General features: G+C 36.9%; 1 protein-coding gene across 1 annotated transcript in view; it reads left to right on the forward strand.

Annotated features, from left to right (window-relative positions):
• The first annotated feature begins 9,106 nt into the window (after positions 1 to 9,106).
• SGMS1 (sphingomyelin synthase 1) overlaps positions 9,107 to 22,645 on the forward strand; it is an 85,575-nt gene continuing 72,036 nt past the window's right edge. Inside the window, 1 exon segment of the mRNA XM_032245615.1 lies at positions 9,107 to 15,288. The gene's annotated coding sequence lies outside the window, so the exon portion shown is untranslated.

Raw genomic sequence — 22,645 nt, forward strand, 5'->3', positions numbered from 1 at the left:
ATAGCTACATATGTGGCTAGTGGCTACCATATTGTATAGAACACATACAGAACACTTCCATCGTCTCAGAAAGTTCTACTGGACAGAACTGTGCTATACACTGTCTAAATAAGCGAGCTTTTTTAAAATGAATTTTTTGATATTTAGATAAAAATTTAGGGAAAATGATTCAGCCAAAAGTTCAGCTTTAAAGAAAATAGATATTAAAGCACTGGATTCATTTTCAAGCAAGTTCTGTATAAACTGAAATATTTTAAGGGTTTAATTCTGGCTCTTTTAGGCCAAACTAAAGTATCTAACTTTAGATTTCCTCAGGTTTAAACTTTGAATCCTAACAGGGCATGATGGCTTTCAAGAGTAGATGTAGTGAATCTTCAGCATGTGTATATGCACCCATTCTATTATAACTTCTTAGTCAGAGCCTAGCAGGAAAACAAAAAGCCACTCTTATTTATAGCGGGGGAGTGTAGTATAGTTACTTCCACAGTCGGTGGGAGAGATAGGCAATGGCAGGAAGTCATACCAACCCCAGGTTGAAGGAACAATTGGAGGAGGCCATTTGGAGGCCAGGGTTAGATAGGGTCTGAAATCAGAACGGGGATCAAATATATTAACAGAGAGGAAGGGGAGAAGTGCATCTGGCGGCTTCTCCCTTTCTCGAGTTAGGGAGGCAGAATTAACCACTTCTTCACCTGGATTTTTATTGGCACATTCTATGGTACATCACTTAGCAAATCCAGACAGGTTAAATCATTTAAACCATGAAGCTAGGGACAGAACTGGAAAAATCCAAATTGTTTCTTTTTTACTTGTACATGTTGCCATTGAGCCTATTGCAGAAATGCTAGTGAGTAAAGGGAGTATATCATCAGTTCATGTTGGGAGCAGAAACCACATAGCTTAAATAAGGAAAGTTTAATATTAAGACTTATTAGGGCCAGGTGAAGTAACTCATACCTGTAATCTCAGCACTACTTTGATAGGCCAAGGCAAAGGCAGGAGGATCACTTGAGGCCTGCAGCTCAAGACCAGGCTAGGCAACATAGCAAGGCCTGTCTCTACCAAAAAAAAAAAAAAAAAAAAAAAAGCTAGGTGTGGTGATTCATGCCTATAACCGTAGCTGCTTGGGAGGCTAAGGTGGGAGTATCATTTGAGCTCAAAAGGGCAAGGCTGCAGTGAGCTAGGATCATACCACTGCGTTCCAGCCTGGGTGACAGAGGCAGACCCTGTCTCTTAAAAAAAAAAATAATAATAATAATAATTATAGCTATAACAAAGGATCAGAGCAGTGATACATTGGCCAATAAGAAGTAAACAGAACTCTATAGAAATAGGGAGCACCCACTCTTCCAATGGCTGAGATAGAGGACCCAAGTAAGAGACCGACCTCTTACTCCTATCTCAGAGCTGAGATCCAGACCTTGTTGGAGAGAACATGGCCTTTACTCACTGCATGGCAGAGCAGTTATTGTAGTGTCACACCAGTAAAACTTACTAAAAACCTGCCTTCCAGAACTTGCTAAAAATCCATCCTTTATGGTGCCAGGGAAAGTCATTTGTGGAAAGATATCTACTGGAGGCACTCCACTGCAAAACTGTTTGAGACAGGCTTTGGAGAAGCTGCACATGTGACAGGAGCCTGATGGGTGATGACATCAGACCAGGAAGTAAAACTCCTTCCTACAACATGTCTCTAGCATTTTCTACAGACAAAAATTAATAAACATCATGTCAGCTAGCAAATGTAAAATACTTAAAGGGCTCAGATCCCCTTTTGCAAATCAGGCTGTAAATGGTGAATTTGTAGCTGAGAGCCAGTAAATTAATGACTGACACAGGGAGAAAAACAAGACCACTCTTCTTCTCAGAGCCTTTATTATTATTTTTTTAAACTAGATAATTGCATATGATCTATCTATCTATCTATCTATCTATCTATCTATCTATCTATCTGTTTATTTGGGTGGGTTTTTCCTTCCAGTGGTACATCATCATTTCCTTAGAATACTCACATTTTGGGGTTTTATTACCTGTGTTATTCATAATGACATCACTAGGGGACTTTTGAGGATTAAGTGTTTTAGTTTTCTTCTTTTATTGTTTGTCTCTTAAACCTTATATAAATACATGAATAATAAGGAATTGGAGCTACATTTTTGAAAAGACATTCAGCTAAATGACATTGCAGGCTTTTAATGCCTATGAAGATATATAGTATAACCTATAATTATAGTTGCATGTAAAATAATTCAATTTGGGATTTTATCTCAAGCATTAAAAATATTTGCCAAAAGATTTTATAATATATTCTGGTATATTTTATTTGTACATGGTAGGATTTTTTTTCTTCATTTTTGAGGTTATTTCTTTACTGCTTCTTCATGAATTGGGATGGTTCTTCCAAAGAGCTTTTCAAAGATTTTTCCTCTCAGTTGTTTTCCACATTCTACAACTTTAAACTGCTAATTTTTTGTACCTTCTTGCTCTGTACACCGTGCAATCCATAATTTATTAATTTGTTTAAAACATTAGAAAGGGAGAAATACTCAGCCTTGTCTTTGAACCCGAGTTGATACTCAATCTATCTCCACTTGCATTGCCTTTTTTTTTTTTTTTTTTTTTGCTGCCTTGTCTCTTATTTTGTTGCATTTTTTCTTCCTCAGAACTCTCCTGAAAAGCCTTTGATTTGTTAAATATATTTTGGGAGGTATAGCTGTTGAGGTTTATTACAAATGCTTTAAATTTTCTGGTTTTATTTTTTAAATTAGTTTTTGTTGAGGAACAGAGTGTAAGAGAGAAAATATGGTTAAGATAGAAAATAAGTAAAAATGCACATGGTTAGCATACAAATGATATCAAATGGTATAGAAAGAGATGTAAAAGGCTCCCCTCACTTTACCTATTACTACGTTTCTTGTGATTCATTCCAGGAAAAAATATATGTTTTGGCACATATCTGCATCTATCTTGCTTTTGGCATTTTACATTTTGTAATAAAGGGATTAATATATATGTATAATTCCTTAGCTTTTCCTTTGTACTTTACCTAATATATTTTAGAAATACTTTCCTGTCGACACATACAGATCTGCTTTATTCACTTTAATAGTGATGCAAGATTGTATTTTATGGGTATATAATAATTGATTTTATTTTTGCCCTATTTCTGGATGTTTTAGTAGTTGCTAATGAGGCGATTGTGTTTAGCTATTAGATTTATTGCATTCTGGCTTTCTGTAAATATTTTTGTATAAATATCTTGCTGACATACCTGTAGGTCAAATTCCTGTAAGTGGGATTGATACATTAGTGGAAAACTCATTTTAAATTTTGATAAATATCACAAAATTCTACTCCAGAAAAGTCACTGATTGTTTTTTCGAGACAGGGCCTTACTCTGTCACCCAGATTTCAGTGCAGTGGCACAATCATAGCTCATTGCAACCTTGAACTCCCTGGCTCAAGCGATGCTCCGTCCTCCCAAGTAGCTAGGACTAGAGGCATGCACCACCATGCCCACCTAGTTTTTGTATTTTCCATATAGTTGGGGGTCTCACTTTGTTTCTGAAGCTGGTCATGTACTCTTGGCCTCAGGCAGTTGTCCCACTTCAGACTCTTAAAGCGCTGGGCTTACAGATGTGAGCCTGCCCTTTTTTTTTTTTAAAAAAAAAAAAAAAAAAAAAGGTTATATCTTTCTCACACTTCCATCAGCACTTTTCATTCACCGAGCTTTAACATTTTTGCCATTTGGTAAGTTAAAAATTTACTTGCTTATCTTTCCCTCTGAGTGAGGTCCAGGGTCTTTTCACAGGTCCATTTTGAGTTTCTTTCTGTTAACTGTTCATTCATGTGCTTTCTTCTTCCTCTTCCTCCCTCTTTCTCTTTTCTTCCTTTTGCCGTTATTATTTTCTTGTCTTTAACATATTGACTTGTATAAGCTCATTTTAAATTAGGAAAATTCATCCTATTTCATATATATTTTACCTGTTTCCCCCATATTATCATCTATCTTTTGATTTCCATTGAAAACATTTGTATTTTGGTGTAAGGAATATTAAACATGTTCTTTTACAAAGTAAATGAAAGAAGGGTAGGGGTTGAGGAAATTTGGTCATACTTTCTGCTGTTTTTGTGGCTTGCATAGTGGTAGTTTGGGGCTAAAGGTTATTCCCCATGATGTTACCATGTCCCATACCTGTGGGACCCTATACCATCTTACAGCAAAATTATTCTTAAGACATACTAGATGTTGGTGTCCTTTCCCTCTGTATTTGCCTAAACCCTCATCAGTTTATTGAACCTCTTAAGAGCAGGTGAGCTTATGAACAACCTTGTCTATAAACATCAGAATTTAGCCACATGATGAGATCATTCCTGGTAGCCAGGAGTTGGAGGTAATGCTTACCTCTGTATCCTGAGCACTTAGAGTAGCACCTGGCTCATGAAACACCATGTGTTGAATGAATGAATGAAGACAAAGAAGAACAAGAGGTTTTGAAGAGAGGATGAGCAGGAATAGAGAACTCAAGTTAAGATTCACTTTGGAACACGTTAGTCATTAGATATGTGCATGCCTGACACATGTACCCCTAGAGTCTAGGATATTTTATTTTTTATCTTCATAGCCTCTACTCAGGCTCTTGACAGCTGGGATGGATTTAAGATAATAGCATATTATTTACTTGTAAACTTCATAGAACATTGAACATGCAAACAGTGTACTTGTGCCAAGTGTTATTTATTTAGTTGAAACTCTTCTTTCTTTGTATTCATATAATTTTCTGTCTAGACTGGCCAGTGAATAATAATCATGTATATTCTTTTGTGAGTAGTGTTATTAAAATTATGCTATTGGATTTAAAAATAATAGACAAAAAATGAATTTCTCTCTAAATTTCTTCAAAGAGCAGACTTCCTTGAACATTTTAAATGGTTCTGGTTACAACATAATGTCTTTTGCAGCAACTTGGATGGAACTGGAGGCCATTATTCTAAGTGAAGTAACTCAGGAATGGAAAGCCAAATACTACATATTCTCACTTATAAGTGGGAGCTAAGCTATGGGTACACAGGGACATACAGAGTGATATAATGGACATTGGAGACTCAGAAGGGAGGAGAGTAATAGATGAAAAACTACCTATGGGGTAGAGTGTACACTACTCTGGTGACAGGTATGCTAATATCCAAAACTTCACTATATAGTTCATCCGTCTAACCAAAAGCTACTTGTACTTCCAAAGCTATTGAAATTAAAAAAAAGGTTCTGGTTAACAAAAATTGAGTACACAAATGGCTTGTTACATACTATGTAAACTAAGACTCAACCTAAATCCCAGAAAAATAATTGGCTAGTTCTTTGTTTAATTAAACATCTCCAGAGAAGGTTTTAAAAGATTTTCTGACAATTCAAATAATCTATATTTATATACTTATTCATACATATGGACAGCCTTTTAATGATATCCTATAAAGGGCAATATTGTACAATATTTTCTTGGCTTGGCATATAGTGTTATACTCTGAAAATGTCAATAAATCTTAATTTCCAGTAGGATCATGGCCCCTTTTTCTTGCCATTTGGCCTGAGATGTCTAATGGTTTTGTTTATTCTTCATAGTTTTATGGAGGCAGTTGACTCCATTAATTTGAATTTACTGAAATAAAAGCCCACAATAGGAAAATAGATTAATTTTTGAGAAAGCTAATGGTAGGCTTTGACTTCCGTTACTGTTCAGTGACATTCAATGCAAAAATAATTGGATGTCAGAACATTAGAGAAATAATCATTGTTGTTTTGAGTGATCATGATGCTTATTAAGCATCCATTTCAATGCAGACTGATGCAGTAATTGATGGATGATGCCATTAATTCAAGTTTTGACTAGACAAATTTATGGTAGTTTGGTAATTTTCTTTTCTAAGCAGAATATTGAAATGAAAGATAAATGGAGTTTTGTTTTTTTTTGTTTTTAAGAAAACAAAGATGTTTACAATGTCAACAAAAAGCTCACAAATAATTTATGGGGTACAACATTTTGTACTCCTTTGGTCCGTCTTTTGTATCTTTAGCTTCATTTTAAAAATCAAGGTGACTAAGGCTGACAGAAATTCATTTGTTAATTTGTCTTTGACATTTTGTGCAGGAGCGTAAATGAATATGACAGTAGAATCTACTTTGAAAAATGAGTGTTTGAAAGCAGGAGTTTCTTATCATTTTTAGCCTCAGTGAGGATAGATCTGTGGGTGAGACCTTGATAATTTGTTGAAAATCAGTTGGCCTTGAAGAAGGCAAATGAAAAATAGAAGTCTAATGTCAATTGGACAAATGTGAAACATGTGTCCTTTAAGAAAATTTCAGGAGCTTTTGGTGGTATTTCTGGTTTGTTGATTGGTATAAAGTTTTGGTGGCATATACACCTTTTGGAGGAGTACTTTGCAGTTGAAATAGAGTGCAAACTACTTGAGAATCAAATTAGAGGGATTTCTTTTGTGGGTGGAAAAGCAGAGGCTTTGGAATTGGATGCTTCTATGTTTGGTTCCCAGGGTTGCCACTCAATGGGGGGCCCCAGTAAGGAACATGCTGTCTCCAAGCCTTTGATGGAGGTATTTTAATCTCCACTTATTCAAATTAAGTATTCTTTTTGCACAAGTGGAGATTAAAATACCTCCATCTAAGAATTTTTAAAGAATAGATAAATTTGGCATGTAGTAATCACTCAACAAATGTGTTATTTTTAGAGAAAGAGTTTCTATTATTGTTCAGATTAAGAGGGTGGCCACAGGAAAATATTTTCAGGACTACCAAAGGTTAAGAAAATGCTTACAGTATAAGGTACGGAAATTGGGGCTAGTTTAGAATTTGCTGTTTTTCAGCAAGGCAAAGATTTGGCCTATGTTATTAGAATGTGACAATTAATGATTTTCCCATGGCCTGCTCAAATGTCAGATAATTGACCCTGGTTTATGTTGTATGTCTCAAGATGAGGCCACAAGTTCCCATTGAGGTCAATTACTAGGCATAGTGTTTATATCAGACCATTGTGTCTCTGCCATTGGTCTGGCCACACACACTAATTATCGCAATCTTGAGGCATTGCAGTCATCTGGGTGAGCAGAGGCACTTGGGAGCTTCCTGCCCAGGAACCCTCTGGCCTTGGTGTGATCTGTTGGGAGATTGGTTACGTTAGTATTGGCCATAAGACAGGATCTGACAACTGCCCAGACTTTCATTATTGCCTGATATATTCTGGTCACATACTGATATTGAGCAGGTAGTAAAGGAACAGTCAGCACTTGTGGTTTTGTACTTCTTATCTTTTTCCTCACAAAAATAAAGCTGCTTTCATATTTTCTTCTTACTAACAAGACATTGAGCAACCTGGACAACATAGCAAGACCCTGTCTGTACAAAAAAAAAAAAATTTAATTGGCTGGGCAAAGTGGTATATAGTTGTAATCTCAGCTGCTCAGGAGGCTGAGGTGGGAGGATTGCTTGAGTCCAAGAGTTCAAGGCTGAAGTGAGCAGGGATCATACCAGTGCACTGCAGCCTGGGTGACAGAGCAAGAACCCTGTCTCTTAAAAAAAAAAGTATATGTATATGTGTATGTATATGTATATATGCCAGGCTCTTTTCTAAAGGTCTTGTGTTTATATTTTGTTGATCTTCACCAGCTATTGTTATTCTCAATTTGCAAAGGCAAAAAACTGTAGCACAGAGTGGATGAGTAATTTATTCAGGGTCTCACAGCAAGTAAACAGAAGAGCTAAGATTTAAATCTAGGCCATCTGGCTCCAGAATCTTTTGACAACAATATACTAACCTTCCTCTCCATAAGAAAGTATAGACAGTTATACTGAATGTATATAAAAATAACATAAACAACCATGTAAAACCTAACCAGTGATAACCATTTCTAGCACCTTATGCACATACTCCCAGATGCCTTCCTTGAACTTTGATGGAAAGTTCTCTCCCTCAAGAGAACTTTCTACTTCCAAGAAATATGCTTAGCTCTTTTCTATTTCTAAGAGCTAAGCATAATGAACAATCTGGTATATATCTTCCCAAATATACATGCAGTTATTCACATTGTACATATATAGATAATTCATATACATTCTCATATGTCCTCTTGTGTGCATTGTTCTGTTAGGCACTGTTTTTCACTCAGTATGTCCTGGAAATATTTCTGTGTGTGTCATTGTATATAATTTAACACATTTTGAAATTGACTACTTAATATGGACTGTACCACTTCTGTAGGATGGCTGTATTATAATTTCAGTGCACCACTTTCATTGATGGAGATTTAGATTGCTGTCACATTTTTTCTATGTTATTTTCAATAGTTGCATATTCTATATGATTTTCAATAGTTGCATATACTTTATTGTATGAAAGTACTATAATCTTCAGATTATTGGAAAATATGGAGATGAACTTTCTCAAAACTTGGAGTTTAAGCACATCCTTCCGTAGTTACCTCCCAGTCCCAATTAAAACACTAAGTCCAAATGATCACCTTGTCATTTGAAAAACTTTATGGAGGTATATTTTCTATATTACTCTGTGATTTTTAGTAAATATACTGAGTTCTACACCCAGTACTGTAAACCAGTTTTAGAACATTTCTGTCATTCCTTAAAAGATAAGATTCCTCTCTTATCTTTTTACTTTTAATCTCTACTTTCACACCAATCCCCAGGCAACTACTAATCTACTTTCTGTCTCTAAGATTTTTCTGTCCTGGACATTTCATGTAACATCTCACTTTTAAGAATTTGAGGCCGGGCATGGTGGCTCATGCCAGTAATCTTAGCACTTTGGGAGGCCGAGGCGGGCGGATATGAGGTCAAGAGACTGAGACCTTCCTGGCCAACATGATAAAACCCCGTCTCTACTAAAAATACAGAAAAATTAGCCGGGCATGGTGGCTCACACCTGTACTCAAAAGACTAAGGCAGGAGCTACTCAGGAGACTGAGGCAGGAGAATTGCTTGAACCCAAGAGGTGGAGGTTGCAGTGTGGTGAGATCACGCCACCGCACTCCGGCCTGGGCAATGGAGTGAGACTCCGTCAAAAAAAAAAAAAAAAAAAAAAAAAAGAACTTCATATCCATAAGTAGTATTTGTTTTGTTATTCTTTTGAATAATTTGGCTTGTATACAACAACTAGCTCTAACTGTCCATTATATTAGAGTTTGGTACTGTCTTGAATAATAATAATAGCATATATATTTCTTCCATTCCACACAGACAAACTGCTTCTCTGTTTATGAGGCTTCTTTGGTAATACTTGCCATATTACAAGAGAACTGTTAAGCTTGTTTGGTTAATTTCTTCATGTGGTAGCTTGAGAGTAATTGTGATTCTTGGCTTGGTTTGATTGAGAACTAAATATCCATTGATTTCACAGAATACTTACTACCAAAATATAGCAAAAACTTACTAGAACCTCTCCCTATAAGAAGTAACACTAAAAAGTTCTCACTTATGACATCCCAACCCTATTTTTGGTATTGTTAACTTGAAATTGCTTACAAAAGTTCTGCAATTCTTTTGGACTAAATAACTCTGTACTGTTAAAATAATTAACAAAAATAAAAATATTATTTTATCGCCATTTTTAAGAAGCTCAGGGAGAGTGGAAAAATAACCACCAAGCTTGTCTGCCTCTCTGTATTAGTGAGAGAAAAAATTTACAGAATGATGTTAACTATATTCTAAAATCTTAGCACACCAAAGTACAAAGTCAGGGATGGAAAAGTTTCTGTGTGTAGCCTTTGAAATGTATCTATAAGTAGAAGGCATTCCCAAGTCATATGCTGAAGAGAGGTGAAATGGTTTAGAGGCGGAGTTCCCAGTTACCACTCTACCTATTTCAGGCAGATTCTGTCACCATCAGCCCTTATAGGTCCCATAACTTACTTGATTTTGGTGACTTCTTTATCAATCAGTAATTAACACCTGAAGAGGAAAACGTTTTCTTTAGAGGAAATAACAAATTTATCTTCAATACCTTTGAAACCTAAATGGTTGCTTAGGTAACAGCTGTTGCATTTTATTATCACTGGCAAGTGGGAAAGGTGGCTTCCTCAACTTGTGTTTGTCTTCTAAAGGAAAAACCAAAGCAATATATAGCAACTGATGCTTATCCAGAAAAGATAACTCATGTGAACAGAAGCAAAGAGATGTGGACATCTAAATAAACCCAGACACTTTGTTCTTCAGAACTTTTAAACATAGACATTTTCTCTCATTGTGAGGGAGTGAGCTGTGCTCAGTTGTGTGTGTAGTCAGGATGTTGCTGAAGTAAACTAGCTTCGTCTGCCCTGTGCCCCTTCTCCTCTGGTTTGGTGTCATGCTTGTCTCCTTTCTAAGACCAGGTTAACCATACTTGGTCTCTTCTGTCCTCTTTAACATATTCATCTGCTTTACTGCGCCTGTGTACGATTTGAGGTTCTAAATCCTTGAATTGGGGAGTGACAACTTACAGATACCCACAGAGACCATGTATCTATCCTACCTGATCTTGCAGAGTGCCCAACACTGAATGAGTCCTCTGTCTAAGAGTACCACTAACCATCTCCTTGGGGGTGATTATCTGCTGTTTAAAAAGAATGTACAGGTTGGATCTCTAAATCTAGCAACCACATCAGAGATCTTAGATGATGATTCACTGGAAGAGAATGGGTTGGGAGTATTCAGGTAAAGAGAAGAAGCATTTTTTTTTTTTTCATTTGATCTTACTGCACATTAATTTTGAGTAAATTCAGTAGTACAAATCAGATCAACCAACGGATATTCACATTTTGAGTGCCCCATACTTCCTGAGTTCCTAAGAGTGTGCTGAAGGGTGGAGTGCTTATCTTCAAATAATAGTGCTTCTGCACCACACAGCTTTCTTTCTGACAGAACACTTGAGGCTGCCGTTGTTGGGACACATTGAGGGGAGGAGACCCAGCTATTTTTACAAGAATCTTTGGGTACAGAAATTGGGGGAGGGAAGATGTGAAAAATAATGCCTCTTATGGGTGGGGAGGGAATGGATGTGAGAAGATAGACTACCTAAAAGCAGCCATGATTGGCGAGCACCTGCTGTGTGCCTAGACTATGCTAGGTGCTCTACAGCTCGTTATCTCATTTAATCTTATGAGGCAGGTTGTGGTATCCATATTTTTATAGAAAGGGAAACTGGCTTGGAAAGGTCAATACTTCCTAAAAAAGAAAAATGAAAAAAAGAGGGAATTTAAGTCTAATTCTTTCTACTTTGTAACTAATTCCTCTTAAGACTAACATGTTCCTTCCTCTCTCCAGTTCCAAAATATCTCCCCTTCCACAGTCCTGAATTTTTTCACTTCTCTTTTGTATACCCTTGAACTGGAGGCATTTACAGCTGTGAGAACATAGACCTTCTGAAATGCAGACATCCTAGGGAAGAGAAATGTGCCTTACTATGTGAGTTGACTTTTGCCTTGCTTTGCTCAACTCCTAGCTGAGAATACCTGGACTTAAGATAATCGGGGCTATGCATGGGAAGGAAAGAGAGAAGAGGTACTATTTAAGCTTGGACCTCTACAGGGTTGGGACTGGGAGCCCCATCCTGAGGGCTCAAGGAAGCACAGACTCCTGAGGAGATGGCCACTAGAAGGAGGGCAAGACTTCACCAAAGGCTAACTTTCCCCCTTCCGTTTTTGTTAAAGTTTTTCATCACGGAAAGGGAGGAAGTGCTCCAGGAAGGTCTAGAGCTTGGTTTAGTTCCTCTTTCAGTAGAATTGGGATCCACAGTTAAATGATGAATCAGTTAAGGGTGGACATAATTTTTTCAGAAGTATACATGCTCACCATAAACATTTTATTAACTTTAGAAATAGCAATGTTTAGGATCTGTCAATGTTTTATGTAGTGTCAAGGAATTTTCTTTTGAATATGGGTCCTTTGATTTGGGCCATTTGTTATCTTTCCTGCATAAGCCATAATCATCAATGTCCAGTCTTTATTTTTTTAAAGTGATGCCAGAGCATCAAAACTGCCAAGAAGCCCAATAGTGAATCCTTCCACATTTTAAGTCACATTTTCCTCTTAAGAATATTAAAGCTGTCTCAACCACATCTAATTTTGCAGCAATCTTTTGGTAAAGCTGTTTACCTTCATCAAGTCGTTCTAAAGCATTCAATTTAGTTTTGTAGAAATAACAGTGCACTTTCTTTCCAGACTCCAGTTTCATTGATTACTCAATATTTAATTAAATTATGTAATAATGGAAACAAGCAGTTTTGGCGACAGATACGATGGGCCTTGGTAAGCATTGCACATTGACTAATGGGAGCAGAGCTGCCAAGCTCAGTTTGGCCGATACTAATGACAACAAGTGGTTGCTTAATCATCCACACATGCATCAGTATGTCTGAATGAGGGGTAACTAATACAGTGTGAGAATCAAGTAGAATTGTTCAAGAGAAGTTTAACTATAGTCAGATGCTACAACTGCTCCTTAATGACTTGAAGGAGTTATTACGAAATCCCAACAACTTGTGTGATTTGATTTTTACTATGAGTTGTGCCTAGATTGTAAACATTCACTGTACTAATCAAAACAGCAGACCACGAAGCTGTTTTCTTCCTTGGGGAGTGGTCTAATCACAGACACACACACATACACACACACATGCACACACACGCACACATCAGTATGATCAGAGAAGGCGGGAAATGGATTTATCACCCCAGGGACTTGATGTTGCTCTTGTTAAAGGGACAAGGTCTTAAGATGTGAGCTTGCTCAAGTGTTGCCAGAGATCTTCTGCCAAGCTCTTCCTGTTATGTAAAAGCAAAAAGGAGTATGTGAAGGTTCTGACGTTATTCTGTATATGATTAGTTCATGATAGTATAGTGATTTGTTAATCTGGTTCATTACTTTAAAAAGCTCAATCATAGTCATTAACTTCTGTATTTTTACTTTTTAGGTAGGCAGAAATAATTCAGACAAGTTATTAGTTGCTAAACAATTTGGTGTTGAATGAAAAGCAAAAAGCTGGGGAAAAAACGACTTAGAGTATTAGGGTCTAACAGCCTGAAAGTCGATGCCAAACTTGATTTGTTTTTCTGCCCATGAAATTAAGTTAGATGAATTAAAACAAAAGGCAAACACAGTTATTAAAAAAAAAAACTTGTTTTTACTATTACATATTTATTTCATATAACCTTGGATTTATTTTGATTTCCATTTCTTGGTGCCTGGCACCAGAATTTGTGCAGACCTATTTCAAAACCACACATTGAAAAAACTAACACTATTGAGAATTATGGGCAATTGAATGGCAAATGGAGTTTCCAACTGGGTGCTCCAACTGGGACTCTTGAACAAGGCTTGACAAATTCTGCCTTGCCAGGTGTCAAAAAATATGGTTCAGAATGCATCAGTAGTGTCAAAGGAAAATCATTTATGCCATTCCCTGGATTACCACTTCTGACTCTTATCTTTCCTGAAGTAGGAATTCACATAGCTTGTGATGGAGTCTTTATTTTAGGTTACATGAGACAAATGGTAAAACTCTTCAGGTATCAGCACTGAATCTTTAGGTTCAATTCATTTGCTAGATTTGGCCTGTAACATTTGGCTCTGGGATTCCTGGTGGCCAAAGGAAAACAGGAAACATCACAAGAGTTGTATTACCTGTAAGATAGGAACAGCTTAGTTTTTAAAAAAAGAAAACTTCTCTTAAAACTCAAGGCAGAAAGATGTCAGAATAGGGTACAAGTAATTTCTCCCTTCAGCCTAGGGAATTGGCTTATATCGTAGTTTTTTCCACTCCTTTTGTGGTATCTATATGTAGATAGGATATATGATTCATGTGGCAAAGGTCAGGAGTCTGAACATTTGGGTAATGAGTACCTTGTGCTCGGAAGATAAACTGAGCACAGTGTCCCTAGGACAGGTATGATCAAAGAATCCCCTTGGTTGGGGTTTGGACCATTGTCAGCTCATCTGCAAAATCTTTTAAGCTGTCCTGCTCAGTCAAAGCTGCTGTCACCTGAATCTTGGTTATTCATACTATTAATAATGTAGAAATTTTGCCAAGACAATCTTTCGTATTTTTGTGGGACAGGTTTCAGAAATGGTCCACAATCAGTGCCTGTAATCAGCCCTGGCAATCAGTGGGTGACAGATCAGTGCCTTTATGAAATGGAGTTACTAGGAACAGTGTGTCATTGATTGCCTGACATGCCTCCTTATCTGCCATCGTGGAGTTCCTTATGTATTTCCTTCCTGTCTTGTATGCCTCTGGAGCCAGTAAGGAAATAAGGAGAGGTAAGAAGATACAGAGTAAAGCTTACTATTAAGTAACAGGCAGTGATTTGGGCTTCTTTGGTTTTTATCATCAGTATAATGTGAGTTATTCTTGTATGTCAAAATGGGATCTTTTTGCCTTTCTTTTCCTTTCTCCTATTGACCCAGTTTCTTTAGTGTGAGAAATTGGACATATTTTTCTTTCTTTCTTTGAGGAAAGGGCTAGTGGATAGAAGCCCATAGAGAGTGTTAAGTGGGTGATATTTGGGTGCCCTTTCAGGATTATGTTCTATTTTGTTCAAGGAATGCTGTATGCATGGGTAGGTTATTAATAAGGTGGTACTCCCGGTAAATGTTGGTGAGACTTGATGGGAAGAGCTGCTTTCTGTGAATAGTGGCTCTTCTGCTCAGCAGTTGTGTGAAGTCAGTTTACTTACTCTTTGATTTTGTCCCACAACCCAACATAAATTTTTTGGTTCATTTAAAAAAAATTTTCTGGGTGCTTTGTTTGTATTGTTTTTTAACCAAATTGAGTTCATACCATATTAAATGTCAGCTTAAAGACAATTTATTATGGCAGTTTTAAAAAACACAGAATGTAGAGTGAATAGTAGAATGAACTCCATATCCCTGACACCCAGGATTAACAGTAAACTTTCTGGATTCTTGTTCTCTCTCTCCCTTTCCCCTGCTCAGTTCTGGGGAAATAGGGGCAGTATTTTAAGACAAGTCCCAGACCTCATACCATTTCACTCCCATACTTTGTTCTCATGTTCGTTTTTCAATTATTTACCTTTCGTCTGTTGACTTTTCTTTCTCTTGTTTCTGAAATAACACTTGGACTGTGCCCTGGTGATGTTAAAGATACACTTTCTGGTAGTGTTGTGCTTTGCGTGGCGCTTCTTGCACTGGTCTTCATGGATCCTGAGGAAGATAGCTCTGCTGGTATGCAGTTCATGGCTCAATAGAACCCAGCCACCAGTAGAACCCAGAGGTAGGACTGCTACCTCCCTACCTTGTACAGTTAGGTGAAAGACTGCACTCTTGGATGAGGTGTTTAGAAGAAATTGACTCAAATCTAAGTCATGATGATGTTTATTATTTATTAAACTCATGAAGAAACCATGGCTTTGATTAAGACTCTCTAAATGGATACGGCTGGATTCTATTTTGTTTTTCTAATTACCTACACAGAAAAGTGTTGATATTACCAGTTAATCATTTATAAGCTTGTCATCTTTTGAGTACAGTAATAATTTATTTGTGCAAGGTTTCAGTTTTTTTAAACTTTTATTTTAGGTTCAGGAGTACATGTGCAGGTTTGTTATATAGGTAAATTACACATCACGAAGATTTGGCATACAGACCATTTCATTAACCAGGTAATAAGTATAGTATTCGATAGGCAGTTTTTCAAGCCTCACCTTCCTCCCATCTTCCACTCTCAAGTAGGCCCTGGTGTCTGTTGTTCCCTTCTTTCTGTCCGTGTATACTCAGTGTTTAGCTTCCACTTACAAATGAGAGCATGCAATATTTGGTTTTCCGCTCCTGTATTACTTCACTTAGGCTAATGGCCTCTAGCTGCATCCATGTTGCTGCAAAGGACATGATCTCATTCTTTTTATTTTAATGATTGTGTAATGTTCCATGGTATATATATACCATATTTTCCTTATCCAATCTATCATTGATGGGCATTTAGGTTGATTTCACTTCTTTGCCATTGTGAATAGTCCTGCAATGAACTACACGTGCATGTGTCTTTATGGTAGAACAATTTATATTTTTGGGGGTATATACCAAATAATGGGATTACTGAATCTAATGGTAATTCTGTTTTAAGTTCTTTGAGAAATCACCAAACTGCTTTCCACAATACCTGACCTAATTTACATTCCCACCAGCAGTATGTAAGTGTTCTCTTTTCTCCACAACCTTGTCAGCATCTGTTACTTTTGGCTTTTTAATAACAGCCATTCTGACTAGTATGAGATGGTATCATTGTAGCTTTGGTTTGCATTTCTCTAATGATTAGTGATGATGAGCATTTTTGCATATGCTTATTGGCTGCATGTGTGTGTTCTTTTGAAAAAAATTCAGTTTTTAAAGGTTTTCATGTAAGTTATCATGTTCAAGTCCCACGACAGCATTGCGAGTAGGGAAAAGTATTAAATTCCTCCCAGTTAAGTTAGAGAAAAGTAGAAGATAAGAGGGGATTAGTTATTGACTTGAGTTTAGCTCTGTGGTCTCCTAGACTAGAAGTTCTTTCTCTTTTAAATGTGTTTTGAGTTGCTTTGGAATGGTTTTGAAATTGAAATGTGCCTCATTCTTTATACTTGTTTCTTCAAAGTTTTGTCTTATGTTTGGAAAATTCTCAATACCTTTAACCAGGTCTTGGAGATGCTCAGGCGAACCACATGCTTCCTGGCATCCTATTCTAGGACAAGGCCAGAGCAGCATGCATAGCCCCTCTTGGAGCTGTTTGATTCCTGATATTACCATCTCTCCCCCATAAATTTGGTTTCTACCTGTCCACTGCTACCTGAGACCGAGGCTGTGACCATTGCCAGGCATTTTTATTTGGGTATGCTTGTGACTTTTATGACAGAGTGGAATTTATTTGAGCCTAAATAAAGTGTCTGGAATTTTTCCTGGAGACTCGAGACATTTGGTGCAGTAAAGAAATTGTTCTTAGATTTCTCTATCCTCATAGAAATTTTGATTCGAGCACTTTATTGCCCAATTTCTTTCAAAGGGAGTAATTCCAAAAAAGATGTTTAAAGTATCTAGACATGAACATTCTAAAATTTAAATATTTAAAAAATTGTTTTTTAAGAGACAGAATCTTTTTCTGTTACCCAGGCTGGAGTGCAGTGGCATGATCACAGCTCACTGCAGCCTCCAACTCCTAGGTTCAAGCCATCTTCCTGCCCCAGCCTTCCACAGAGCTAGGACTACAGACTCCAGGTGTGTGCTGCCACACCTGGCTAACATGAACATTCTATTGACTTAAATTCCTCTAGGGTATAGAATGATGCTTCAAGGTTTATGGTTTATTCAGTGAAGCATAAAAGAAAACAAATTATTATAACAGCAATCTAAACATTTGTGTACTTTGTTTCTCCCAAAGAGAAACATCAGCTAAAATTGATTTCCTGCTCAAAGGTCTTGCCTGCTGCAGATGTATTTCATAAAATATGATTTATGCATTTGATTTAGTGACATTACATGTATTTATAGTACTAAATAGTTTAGGAATTGAATATAATTTCAATGCATATATTTTAACCATCATTTATTATTCAATAGATTATTATATAAAATAGGTTAATATAATTTCAAGTATGAAGTTGCTTTGGAAAAAGTAAAGGAAATCCATCTAAAATCAGAAGTAATGGGTATTACAAAACATTTTCCACAATAGGCAGGGCTATTTTCAAACAGATAAAGTAGTCAAAATCATTGGTTATACAAATGTTGTGAAACCACAGTTCTGATTTTAATAAATAAAATATAGATCTGCAATTAGTACATTAATTTGTAAATAATACAGTCAAAATGATTCCTAATGTGCTTAGGAAAGGTGTTTTTTTGTTTTTTTGGTAAAAACAAAGCTTCATAGAAAGTCTAATGAGATTTGGGGCTTGTTGAAGATTGTATGTTTTGTGATCATAGCTAGGCTGAATTAGCTAGTTATGGTCAGGGGGCTACCAAAGAGCCTTTCCATAAATGGGCCTGGGCTCCTAGAGCCTGATAAGAAATCAGAGACCTTTATTTTAGTGGCTGTGTGCATGTGAGGATGGTCAGGAAGGGGAGAAAATAGCAAAATGGAATATTTTTGCTTTCGTTGGGAAGTTGCTCTCATGGGCTGGTCTCAGCCTTACCAATGTGCGCTTTGTGACCTCAAGTAAAACACTTTGCTTTGATGTTCCCAGTTTGTGTATAGTTTGAGGATTTAACTAGAATCTGTGACTTTCACATCAGGAGCTTGAATTTCCCCAGATACAAGGTGGTAAGCCAAGAGGTATGAGGTAACATACTAAATATAGCACATATTTTTAAAAGATTTAGGCAAAAGTTGGTTTATATTATTAGTATGGCCATGACTATATTATTAGAACAAAGCACAAAATTTACATGTAGCTTTAAGGTAAACTGTAAACATAAAAATTTGTGCCTTTTATTAGAACCCCTTGGGATGATGCACCTAGACATTCAGGTGGCTGTATTTGACCTCTACTCATAGTATTCTTGGGAGAAAGTATTCAGAATGACAGTTGATTTTTTTAAAAAGTAAATTGTCTTGTGTATATTTAAGGTATATGACATGATGTTATAGGATACATATAGATAGTAAAACAGTTACTATAGTGAAACAATATATCCATCATCTCATATGTTACCCAATTTTTGTTTTTGTGGCAAAAGAAGCTAAAAATTTACTCATTTAATAAGAATCCCATATAGAATGTGATTTTATTACCTATAGTCCTCATATTGTACATCAGTGCTTTAGACTTGTTTGCCAGCTGCTAGATGACATCTAAAATCTTCTTTCGCTTTTAGTTTATGTCATTCCTAAGAACTGATCATGGATGCCTTTTTATCTTAGCAATCAAGTGTTTTGTTTTATAGTTGTTTTATATAGTAGGTTATTTAAAACAGCATGTGCCATCTAAGTAGTGTAATTCCAATTATGTTAAAATATATAGGCCCTTTTTTTTCATTTACGTTATGTATCAAGCGCCCGTTATATGTTAGGCACTCTTTTGGACTTCTGTTTTTGTTTTTTGTTTCTTTTTGAGACAGGCTCGCTCTGTCACCCAGGCTGCAGTGTAGTTGCACAAACTTGGCTCGTTGCAGTCTCCACCTCCCGAGTACCTGGGATTACAGGCACTTTAGTAGAGACAGAGTTTTGCAATATTTACTGGGCTGGTCTTGAACTTTTGGCCTCTAGTGATCTTCCCGCTTCAGCCTCCCAAAGTGCTGGGATTACAGGCATGAGCCACTATACCCAGCCTCTTTTTGGGCTTTCAACAAGTACATTTTCCTTGTTTAAATATTTAACTTAAATTGTTAATATTTTGAATATATAATAAATTCACATGGTTCAAAATTCAAATGGTATGAAAACTTATACAGTATCAAGTGTATCTCCCTCCTTTGGTACCCAGGTCTACTTCCTGGAGGTAGTGGATGTTGCTTTCAAAGCCTTCAAGTGATATTGTATGTTTGTATTAACAAATATGTATATATCTCCTTCCCTCCCTCTCTTACACAAATGGTAGCATATGTTAAATCAAGTTTCGTCTAAAGCTGCCTTTCTATATGTTTTAAGTTCAGTGTAAAGGTTTCTCTGTTTATAGTAAACTATACCTAAATGAAGGTGTAAACAGACTGTAACCCACTCTTGTGCCAATCACCAGTTTTTGACCAATCAAAGGGGGCCAAATGTTCAAACCATTTTCAAATAAGGCAAACGCCAAGCTGTAACCACTCCAGCTATTTCTGTGCCTCGCTTCCATTTTCTGTACTTTGCTTTCCTTTTTCTTTCTATAAATCTTCTTCCACCTTGTGGCTGTGCTAGAGCCCCTCTGAGCCTACTATGGCTTGGGAGGCTGCTTGACTCATGAATTATTCTTTGCTCAATTAAACTCTGTTAAATTTAATTTGGCTAAGGATTTTCTTTTAACGTATACAATACATATGAATCTGCTGCCTCGTTTTTTTCATTTGACAATTAGATTTGTCCTGAAGGATATATACCTGTTAGCACTAGTTATCTCTGAAAGATCAGATGGAGTATGCTTGCCTTGCAGTGTCTGTTTATCTGTCTGTCTATGTATTTTACTTTATATGTTTCTGTATTGCTTGACTCTTTTTACTGGGAGAATATTGCCTTTTTGATAATGGGGGAAAATCCTTTTCTAAGAAAGAGATAGTGTAAGGTAAGTAAATCCACACAAACACATATAAATCAGATCTTTGATTGTTCTAGAAATCCATGGTGGAGGTCTTGGGGGAAGTGAGTGTATGTGTTTGTGGAGGGCTTTTTGACCTGGGATAGGAAGCAGGGGAACTCTCTGAATGAACCCCAAGGAATGCTTTCATAACTTTGCCTTAATGGTTAAGGAAAGTGAAACTACATGGATTTCCCCCTTTAGGCAGCATTTGCCCCCAGGTTTGGCACCTCATTTTAAGGAACTGAAAACACATTCCAGAATCTTCTATCAGCATCATCTCAAGATTTGAAGGGTGTGATGGTATACCCAGTTGGAGGTGTACCACTCAGTGGGGGAACACACGGGCTTTGGAGCCTATTGTTGGGACTCCTCCACTCAGCATGTGACCATGTGTAGGGTACTTGATCTTGGGTACCAGGAACCCTGAGTACCTAGGTTCTTTACCTCTCAATAGGTATTCTTATCCCTTTTTACAGAATTGCTTTGAATTTAGTGAGCTTATACTTTTAAAAAGCTGAGGTCATAGTAGGCTTTCAGTTTGTGTTAGCTATTATCACCCTCCTTGCTAGGCAGAGCAGGACAGTGGGGAATTGATGGTTCCTCCCCTCTGTCTCACAGGTGGGCAGGGATGTGCTGAAAAGAGAACTTGGGACTCTTGGCCCCTGTTCAGTTCTCTGCTTAACCTGCTAGGCAATTTAGGCCTCAGAAAATTCAGTAATCTTCATAGTAACTTAGAAGTCACCTGAGCCTATGGTCCTCTTCCCAGCCTGGAAGCCAGAGCATCAAACTCCATTTGTTACATTGGTTTGTTCAGAGAATTACATATGCGTTTTATTTTAGCAGCATACAGGTTCCCACTCTGGCACTGAGAGAACATAGGAAGCTCTTTAACTTTCTAGTCTTTAAGGAGTGGATGCTGAAGAGCTTAGCTAGTAATGACAGTATCCTGTAGAAAAGGCTATGGTATCACATACTGATTTTCTAATTACTTCAATCCATAAAGATGCTGTAATGCTTTTGTAAATTACTATCTAAGCTATATGAAGTAGTACATTCCTTCCTGCAGTGCAGTAAATGTTACTATACTCTTATGTTTATAAATAGTGGCATGTGTTTCCAAAGCTGAGGTTAAATCTAAAAAGGCTATGATGCAATAATTAGTTGTATAATTCTTCATGCAGACTGATGGAGAAGTGTTTATAATTTGACCTGCCTCTCAAGACCCCTCTAGGGCTAGTTTCACATTTATTTTCTAGTTTCTTCAGTGTTAGATTTCTATTTTAAAAGGTGGGATTATTTCATAACATATTATAACTACCATGTGTTAGATATCCCAGAATTGCCATCTGATAATCTAAACTCAATTATAACAGCAAAGATAGCTGCAGAATAAAAATGTTTGATGTCCTATGTCATAGCCTAAAAATCCCTGCCAGAGGGTCCAGCAAGCAGAGGATAGTGGTTTTAAAGGAGAGAACAAGTGAGACAGAACCCTTCACAGCATATAGCAGGGATTTGGCTCTTGCATCATCTGGTTAATGTGCTGGAAATCAAGCATGAATGCCTTTTGTGTTCTCAAGCTCTAATTGCAAAACCTGTTTATCCAAGGGAAAGATAAAATGAAACAAGAGAGATGTGCTTTTGGCCACCACACAGCCGAGGCTCTGCCATGCCTTCCCCGCTCATCTGACATCTTCTCTTCTACTCCCAGCATGCCCCCAAATCACCTTTCTTATTAGATCTCAGGTTCCTTTATCTTATTTCATAGTGACTATTTTGCAGAAACATGACAACTTGCTTAAAAGAACAGTGATTGATTTCATGGAACACTTATAACACGTAGGCACTGAGTACTTTTACCTATATTATTTAATTTAATATTTATAATAACTTGATTAAAACTTCATAACTTTTCAGGTGACTTTGTTTTTATGGTATGCTGAAGGAAGGAGGACTAGGGAAGTTAAAAAAAACTTGCCCTTGATCACATGGCAGGAACTGGCAGAATGAGAACTGGAACCCAAGTCTACCTGATTCAAAACTTGTTCTTAGTCTGAACTTTACCATAATAATAGCTGCCATTTATTGAAGACCTACTGTGTTCTAGAACCATGCTTACAAAACCAACTCTCTGAGGTCACCAACTTAAACAAGGGATCAAAGTTAGTGTTATCAGTAATGTCATGGATGGACAGCATGTAATCTTTGATATGATCAGAATGGGATACAATATCACTTCTGGGTCATTCTTGCCAAAAATGCATAACCTCAATTTAATCAAGAGAAAACATCAGAGAAACCCAAACTGGAGATATTTTTGTAAAAAACTAGCACTCTTCAACTGTCAAGGTCATGAAATGTGAAAAAAGATTGAGAAACTGCTACATA

This window comes from Sapajus apella, unplaced genomic scaffold (genome assembly GCF_009761245.1).
Source record: "Sapajus apella isolate SASKATOON/1434 unplaced genomic scaffold, GSC_monkey_1.0 scaffold58, whole genome shotgun sequence".
NCBI lineage: Eukaryota > Metazoa > Chordata > Mammalia > Primates > Cebidae > Sapajus > Sapajus apella.